Genomic DNA, 7,693 nt, shown 5'->3' with positions numbered 1-7,693 from the left:
GTGCAGCTGCTGAAGGCCTTTAGTAAATATCTGCTCTTATTCTCTTAATCTTGTCTAGCCTGTGCTCTAGGGAACCAAATGTCTTAGGTTGCAAATGCAACCAGGGTGTGCATTGGTGTGTGTTCTCTTGCCACCTGTTAGAGGTTGTCTGTTGTCTGCTGTTAGTGGGCCACCTGTAAAAAACAGCTGGGGCACTTTAAAAAATCTCTCCCACAGCCAATCCTCCCTGCAGGAGATCTCTTCTGTTCATGGCCAGGGAGTGTCCCTGCATGGCTGATCAAATTCCATCATCCAATGGGGAGATGCTCTGCCCAGGGGAGGAGCCAAGCATTCCTACCTGGATACAATCTGAGGTTTGGAACACCATAGCAGCCTTTGCCCACTGCATTCCCAGAGGAGCAGCTTTTTCCTGCCCTACATTCCCAGAGGAAGAGCAGGCCCATCTCCAGCAGCCCTGGAGCTCCAGAGGAAAACTCCAGCCTTGTGCAGGATCCCTGCTCCAGCACAGCTGGCACTGCAGGAGGGCTGAGCCATCATGGGGTGGGACTGTGCCACCACCCTGACCCACAGGGTGTCAGGTTGTATGCTGACTCTGTCTGAGGTTTTTTGTTGATGTTTGTACTATTACATTTGCATTTTTAGTTTTCCTAGTAAATAACTGTTTTTCCTATTCCCATATCTTTGCCTGAGAGCCCCTTAATGTCAAAATTACAATAATTCAGAGGGTGGGGGTTTACATTTTGCATTTCAAGAGAGGCTCCTGCCTTCCTTAGCAGACACCTGTATTTTCAAACCAAGACACTCCTCCAAGCCCTGCTCAGGATGGGTCAGATCCCTCCTGGGTCAGTGCCAGGGCTCAGCTCATCCCAGCCCAGTCCAGCTGCCTCACCCAAACCCTGCAGTCTGAGCTGGGCCAACAGCAGCTGAAAGCAGCATTTTGTGTTTGAGGGGAGAGAGATGCACGCAGGGGATGAGAGAGGAACAAGTGTAAGGTTCCAGATGGGTAAAACAGGCAGAGAGTCATTCTCAAGCTTGGAGCTCAGGAGCCTCCTGGGAATGTGGTTATAAATCAAGTGAAATGTGTGGAAACCTTGTTGGGACAGAGCCAGAAATGAAGGGAGTGAAAATATTAATGTCACAAACTGCAGGGAGGTACAGGAGGGGGAAAGGAAAGGTCCTGAATTCCCTTGAGTCTGAGCCAGGAAAGGGGAGCAGAACCCCTGACCAGGGGGGCTGTGAGGAGAGGGACAGGGCTGGAAAACTGGGTGGTGGCCTGGGAGTTGTGCTGGAGAGATGAAGGAAAGGGCAGGGGAGGATGGAACGGGTGTTGCCAGGGTTGGGTAGAGCTGACAGCACATTCGCAAGTGTAATTTTTTACTGGCTGATGTCTTCTCTTGGAACACTGAAATATTTTTATAATATAACAATATAAAATACAAAAATAACCTTTGTACATAAATCGAATAGAACAAATAATATATAAATATATATAACATAACATTAAATATTTGTTATTACCATTATCTTTTGGATAGGTGAATAAAACTCAAACAACAAATTATCTCTTAATTTCCTTTATGTTTTCTTGATTTCCCTTCCCAATCATTGCATGGCAAATCAAAAAGGAGGAGAACTACAAAAAAAAGGTAAATTGCACTATTATTGAGAATAAATTTGTTTTGAATATGTATAACTTCTACAGTGGCATTGTTCTTCTGACTTGTTGTTTTTTTTTTTCGAATCAGACCTTGTTTTGGCCTTTAGAAAAGTACTTATTAATGTAGTACACAAAGTGCATAGAGCTTTTGAGTAGTGGGTGAGAAATCAATTGTCTGGAACTCAGCTCCCCCATCACCTGGGAACAAAAGAGTGTCAGGAATGTTAATTTTGGTTGCCAGGTGTTTGAGGGTTGGGTTTGTTGAAAACTGAACAAAAGATGACGTTCAACCAGGATTTTAAAGGAGAAAGTTGAGAATGCATCAGTTATTTTCTAGACTGAGCTGATAATAAAGTCGCAGTTGAATAGAAATAGTCTCAGTAAAGAAAACACACGGAAAAACCTGAAATTTTAGAAAATCAATCATCACTGATGAAGCTTGGAGAAAAGGAGGCTCAGGAGGGACCTTCTGGTTCTGCACAGGTGCTTGAAGGAAGGGACAGGCTCTGCTCCCAGGGAACAGGGACAGGAGGAGAGGGAGCAGCTTTAGGTTGTGCCAGTGGAGGATTAGAATGGATATTAGGGAAATTTTTCACCAGAAGTTGTCACAGGTTGGAAGGGGCTGTGCAGGGAAGTGAGGGAGTCCCCATCCCTGGGGGGGTGGGCAGGTGTGGGAGGGGGGTCATGGCTTGGTGTGGTCTTGGCAATGCTGGGTAAAGGCTGGACTCGATGTAAAAGCTCTTTTCTGACTTACAGACTGCACAATCCACGCTGATCATCCCCTTTGCAGAAGCTGAAATCTGCTGGCTCTGCCCACACTTTTCCTGGCACTGCTGGGGCTGTGTTTGTGTCTCGGTGCTTGCAGAAGGCCACCCCCAGCCCCAGTGCCATGCTGGCCTCACCTCGGGGGTGGAAATGCCCCTTGCCTTGCAGGGACAGCCTGTTCCAGTGTATTTTTATCCCCAGGTAAGGCAGGAGAGCTTTCCCCACCTATTGCAGCAGAGTGCAGTAGGTGTCACTAGAGCCCTTCCCAACGCTCAAAGGGAATCTCATTTCTCATGCAGAATCTGCTCACCGACGACAAAGCAACTGCTCCTGCAGTCATGGTTTTGTTTTTCCTCCTTCCTGTTTGTAGAAGCAAAAAATTAATCCATGGAGACTTTAGCTTTTAGCCTAGGATGATTCAGATGCTATAATATTGGTGTATTTTTCTTCAGTTTTTATTTTCTTTAGTTCGTATCAGAAAATGATTTTCAGGTAATCTTTTGTAACAAAATCCTGCTTCATGTTCTGTTCCAAAACCACTTTGTGCCACTCTCTTACCTTTTAGTACTTAATGCAATTCCTGTTTTGCTGCAAAGTCTTGATTTTCACTTATGCAGACATCACCCAGCCATGCAATGCATCCTGCACCTTGCACTACCTAATTCCTTCCCCAGTGCAGTTCACTAGGAAGGGTGGTTGTGTGCACATGCACCTGGTGTCCTGGAAATATGGGCCACAAACATTTGAAAAATAGTAGGAAAATACTGAAAAATTATGGAGTTGTTATTCAGTTTATTTTTAAAAAGCAACCATCACGAAGACAAGTTGTTTTTAAAGAAAAATATTTGAGCTTTGCAGATTGCCCCCTTTCCAAATTTATCCCCCAGATGGTCACTAAAGATGGGATTGGTTGACTTTTCTTTCCAGCTCTGGGAAGCTTTGAGCTGCCCAGGGAGGGCTGTGGTGTCCAGCATTATCCCTTTGCATTGGCTGAAGCCAGGGGAGATGATTTGTCTGCCTGACATCTGATCCACAGCTTTCAGCAGCTGAGCAAAATAAAACCAAGCTGTGAAGGTAAATACAGGGTTGGAATTGTTTGAGTTGCCATGCAAGAAGGGTGGAAAGCAGGTGAGGTTTGTAACGTGATGGAAGCACTGAAATAAGGCTGACATGATCCAAGGCATCCCTTGTCAGCTTTGGTGGTTGAGTCATCTGTGAGGAAGCACCTAAACTCTCATTTTGCTTTCACTGATGCACTGCTGGGTTAATGGTTGGGGTCAATGATGTAAAAGGTCTTTTCTAACCTGAAGAACTCCATGCTGACTAACAGCAGTTCAGAACTCTCAGGTGGGCAGATCCTGTGGGAAGAGGAAGGCTGCCACGGACAACAGAGGTCAGTAAATTATTGTACAATTCATCATCTCTCAGCCATTCTCCACAGATCTGTGTCAGGTGGGGATCACAGACAGACCCTGAGCGTGCAGTGAAGTGTGGGCAGCTCTGCCTGTTTGCCATTTGATTTGCTGAGCATCCTGCAGGTAATTAAAATCCTCATCATCTTCACGTGTCGGGGGTATAGGAACCTGCCCCAGCCCTTGGGACAGGCAGGAGGGGACTGAGGGGGCTGTGGGGGACAGGGATGGAGGGCTGGCTGTGTGCTCAGGGCTCCGGGAGGAGCCTGGCACCACTGAGAGGGCAGTGATGACACAGTGGCCATCACTCATGACCCATCCAGGGCCGTGCACAGCAGTCAGCAGCAGGGCGTGTGTTGTGAGCTGACAGCTCCCAATTGTTTCCTCACCAATTACTGCGCCCAGGCCTTGATAGCACAATGAAATGTGCCTCCTACCCATCACTTCATCTCTGTCACACTGCCTGGGTGTTCTCAGTTTGTTATGACTGGGAGAACTTCAGCAGCGTCAGAAAAATAAGCAAGCCTGTCTCTGGTGTGAAAGGCTTAAAGACAGCGTGGATGCTGCTAAATGAAAATGCCTCAGTCCAGATGAAAATGTACATGGAGAGAAAACCTCACGGACCAGCTGAGCCTGCTCAGCTCTGTCTTCATTTGGGACCCAGTGGGGATGGAAAGAGTGGTTTCCTTTGCTAGATGTCTTTATACTTAGTAAAGTATTCAGCCTTTCTTATAATTTATTCATTGTGGTCTAGCATAGTCTAAAATATCAGCCCTTCCCTCTCTGTCCTTTTACACACGCATTTTTGATGCCTCTTAATTCATTATTTAAGTAGCCTGCGTTCTGCTTTACAAACCACCCTCCTCCCTGGCACCTCAGTGCTGTCAGTTATTGGTGGATCCGTGTCAGCAGCTTTCCAGCAGGGAAGGGGCAGGGTGGGATGCTGATCCCCCAGCCCTCATCTCCTGCGCTCCTCCCAGCTCCCCTGCTCGGGGAGGAGCAGGGAGAGGGGCTGAGCAGCCAGAGCTGGAGAGCTGCAGCTCCAGCAAAGCACAAGGACGTGCTGAGTGATGCCCCATGTGCTGTTTTGATGCCTCAGAGCTCTCCTGAAAGTGGCTCAGTGGCACTTTAGGAGGGTGGGAGAAGGGGACACTGCAGCTCTTGGGGCGGTGGAACCCCTGCTCCTGCTGGGACCTGGAGTCCCCCTCCTGGGACTCGGTGAAAATCCATTTGGGCAGCACATCCCGCCCTGCAGAAGTGCCTGGTGAGAGCCAGGGGACCCCTTGGATGGAGGCGCACCTGGAGTGCCAAGTATTCCCAGTCTTGGCACTAATTACAAAGTTGGATAGCTGTCAACAGGAACATTTGCAGCTGAAAAACGAGTCTGTACCTTGCGAAGTGTGAGCGAGGCTTTGATTGGGATTCTTGCAGCAATCTGTTTGCTCCCTGGGCGAGGTGATTGAAACTCTGCCAAATGTGTCATCCCCCAGATTCCTCGGGCAATGCCTGCATCCCGAAGGGAGCCTCGGGAAGGTGTCGTGTTCCTGGCACTGCCTTTCCCTAACAAAAGAAAACCGGGTAGGTAGTTCAGTCCAGAGTATTACAACACTCCCTTAAGAAAAAAGAAAGAAAGGTTAAGTAAATTGAGAGGAACACCGATGTTCCAAACCTCCTTCTTATGGCCTTAGTTTCAAAAATGACCTGGACATTATCTATTCAATGTTTTTAACATTCCAGCCAAAGAAAAAGTTGGGAGTATTTGACCTGTCGCTTCAAAGAAAACGCTTTCAAATGCTGCGTGATAAATCAAGCTTTACTTACTTAATAGCCACAGTGTTTTCTTTTTGAGTCAGGAACTCAGGAGAGAGTCCAGGACTAAAAACCAGAACTGACAGCTTTCTGGCCATTTAATGCAAGTTCCATTTTATTTGAAAGCGTTTGATCAGATTTGAAAGCGTTTAATATTATCTTTGTGCAATGCCATCAGCTGAAGATGCTGCTGTCACTGTGGGGACAGCAGGAGGAAGCACAAAACAAGGCAGGAGCTTGTTTCCAGCAAGAAGGACTTGGCTGAGGACATCCCAGATCCCACTGACTCAGTGCTTGGATAAACACTTTTACCTCATGTTTCGCAAATAATAAACAATTTTGCTTATTTCTGTGGCTTTGGGGGTTTGCCCCCTCCTGACAAAGCAGTGTTTGCTTGCTCCCATATTTACTTTCTCCCAGCTCTCCAATATCATATTTACACAGTCAATACTCTTCTGCTGGCAGATTATTTTTAATAGAGCGCTTTATTAAAGTGTCTTTCAGGAGAATATTTGCACTGCAATGCACATCAGAGCACTGCTGTGTGAGAAGGGCTTCTCCTGAATGCACCAGTACAGCCACTTCCTTATCAAATTTTGTGCTTGGAACATTTAGGTGAAGGAGGAGAAAAGGAACTGCAGATCCTGTGTGGGTCCTGGTGCAAACCCCACCATGGGCAAGGTCCTGCTGGACACTGACATGTTGTGAAGTAAGTACAGCACAGTCCACGCAGCTTTTGTGTCTCCCAGAATATCTTTCCATCAATTTTAAATTCCTGACACCCAAATTATTTTGTTAAATTTAAAAAAAAAATTCCTTTTTCTCGTTACTGAGAAGAAATCCCAAGTTTCTCCCCTTTGAGGGCAAGTGTCAATTAACCTCCAGTTTGTTCTGTTACTCTTGGAGTTAACCAGACCCCAGCTGCTTCTTTTGGATGTTATTTTTTGGTTATGCTTTGGATTTTTGCCTTCAGTCTGAGGTGGGGGGTGGTGGCTGGCACTGCCCACACAGAAACCCACAACTCTTCCCTCCTGGGACTGCAGTGGCACTGAGATTGCATGGGAGGAAGGCTCTGATGGCACAGGGGGTGGGGACACCTCTGCTCACCACTCTCCCAGCCAGCACTCCACAGAGAAAACTTTAGGCAGGTCTGTTGTAAGCAGCACCATTTAATTTTGTTCTTTTTCACTGTTAATTATCACTGGAAGCAGTGAATTACTCCTCATGTCTATGGAGGAGTAGGGCTGCTCTGAGTGTGTTTATTTTTCTTTATGTCTGCTCATCCAGATTTCCTGGACCCCTGCAATTTTGCTAGCTTCTCTCTGCTATTTGACATTTATTCTTTGTGTAGTTTTCCATCTCATTAATTTATTAAACATCAATGGTGATGCAAGCCTTTGATCCACTTAAAAATTAACCACCTACGCCTGTCTCCTAATCAGTTCTTGAGCCATGGCAATATTCCCCTTCTCCTGGATATTTTGGCTCATCAACAGACCCTTCCCAGTGCCTGTGCCTCAGATTATTTTAAAGATCATGTGATCTTTTTTGAGTTTCCCATATTATTTTCAGATTTTCTTGTAGAAAGGTGCAGTTTTGCTCTGTAGAAACATGTTGTTCAGCAAGGTGTGTGTAACTTTTGCTGACTTCCCAAAACAATCAGATTTTTTGGCAAGGAAAAAAAACCACTTGGCTGGGAAATGGATTTGTCTTGAGCATTTCTCAAAGAATGGGGGTTAATGGGGAAGGATCTCTGCACTAGCAGCTCTGTTGCTCTCTCCTTGCAGAGCTTTTGGGTGAAACCATCTGGCCCTGAGAATCTGCACTTTTCTGTGTGCTGCTGACTCAGCTGAGGCTGCACCCCTGCTCTGCCAGAGCTCCCGGGTGTCCCTCATGCCAAACCCATCAGCTCACTATCCTCCTTTACAGGGCTGCTTGATTCCTGTCCACATTCCCAGATCTTTCATTTTGGATGCCTGTTTTCCTCCTACAGGAGGTAAAAATACATCCCTGCAATGTACCACAGCCCCTAAATCCTAATGGTGCAGTC

The sequence above is a fragment of the Passer domesticus genome, chromosome 9 (assembly GCF_036417665.1).
Source record: "Passer domesticus isolate bPasDom1 chromosome 9, bPasDom1.hap1, whole genome shotgun sequence".
Taxonomy (NCBI): domain Eukaryota; kingdom Metazoa; phylum Chordata; class Aves; order Passeriformes; family Passeridae; genus Passer; species Passer domesticus.
The sequence above is the reverse complement of the archived record's forward strand: the minus strand, read 5'-3'. Positions refer to the sequence as shown.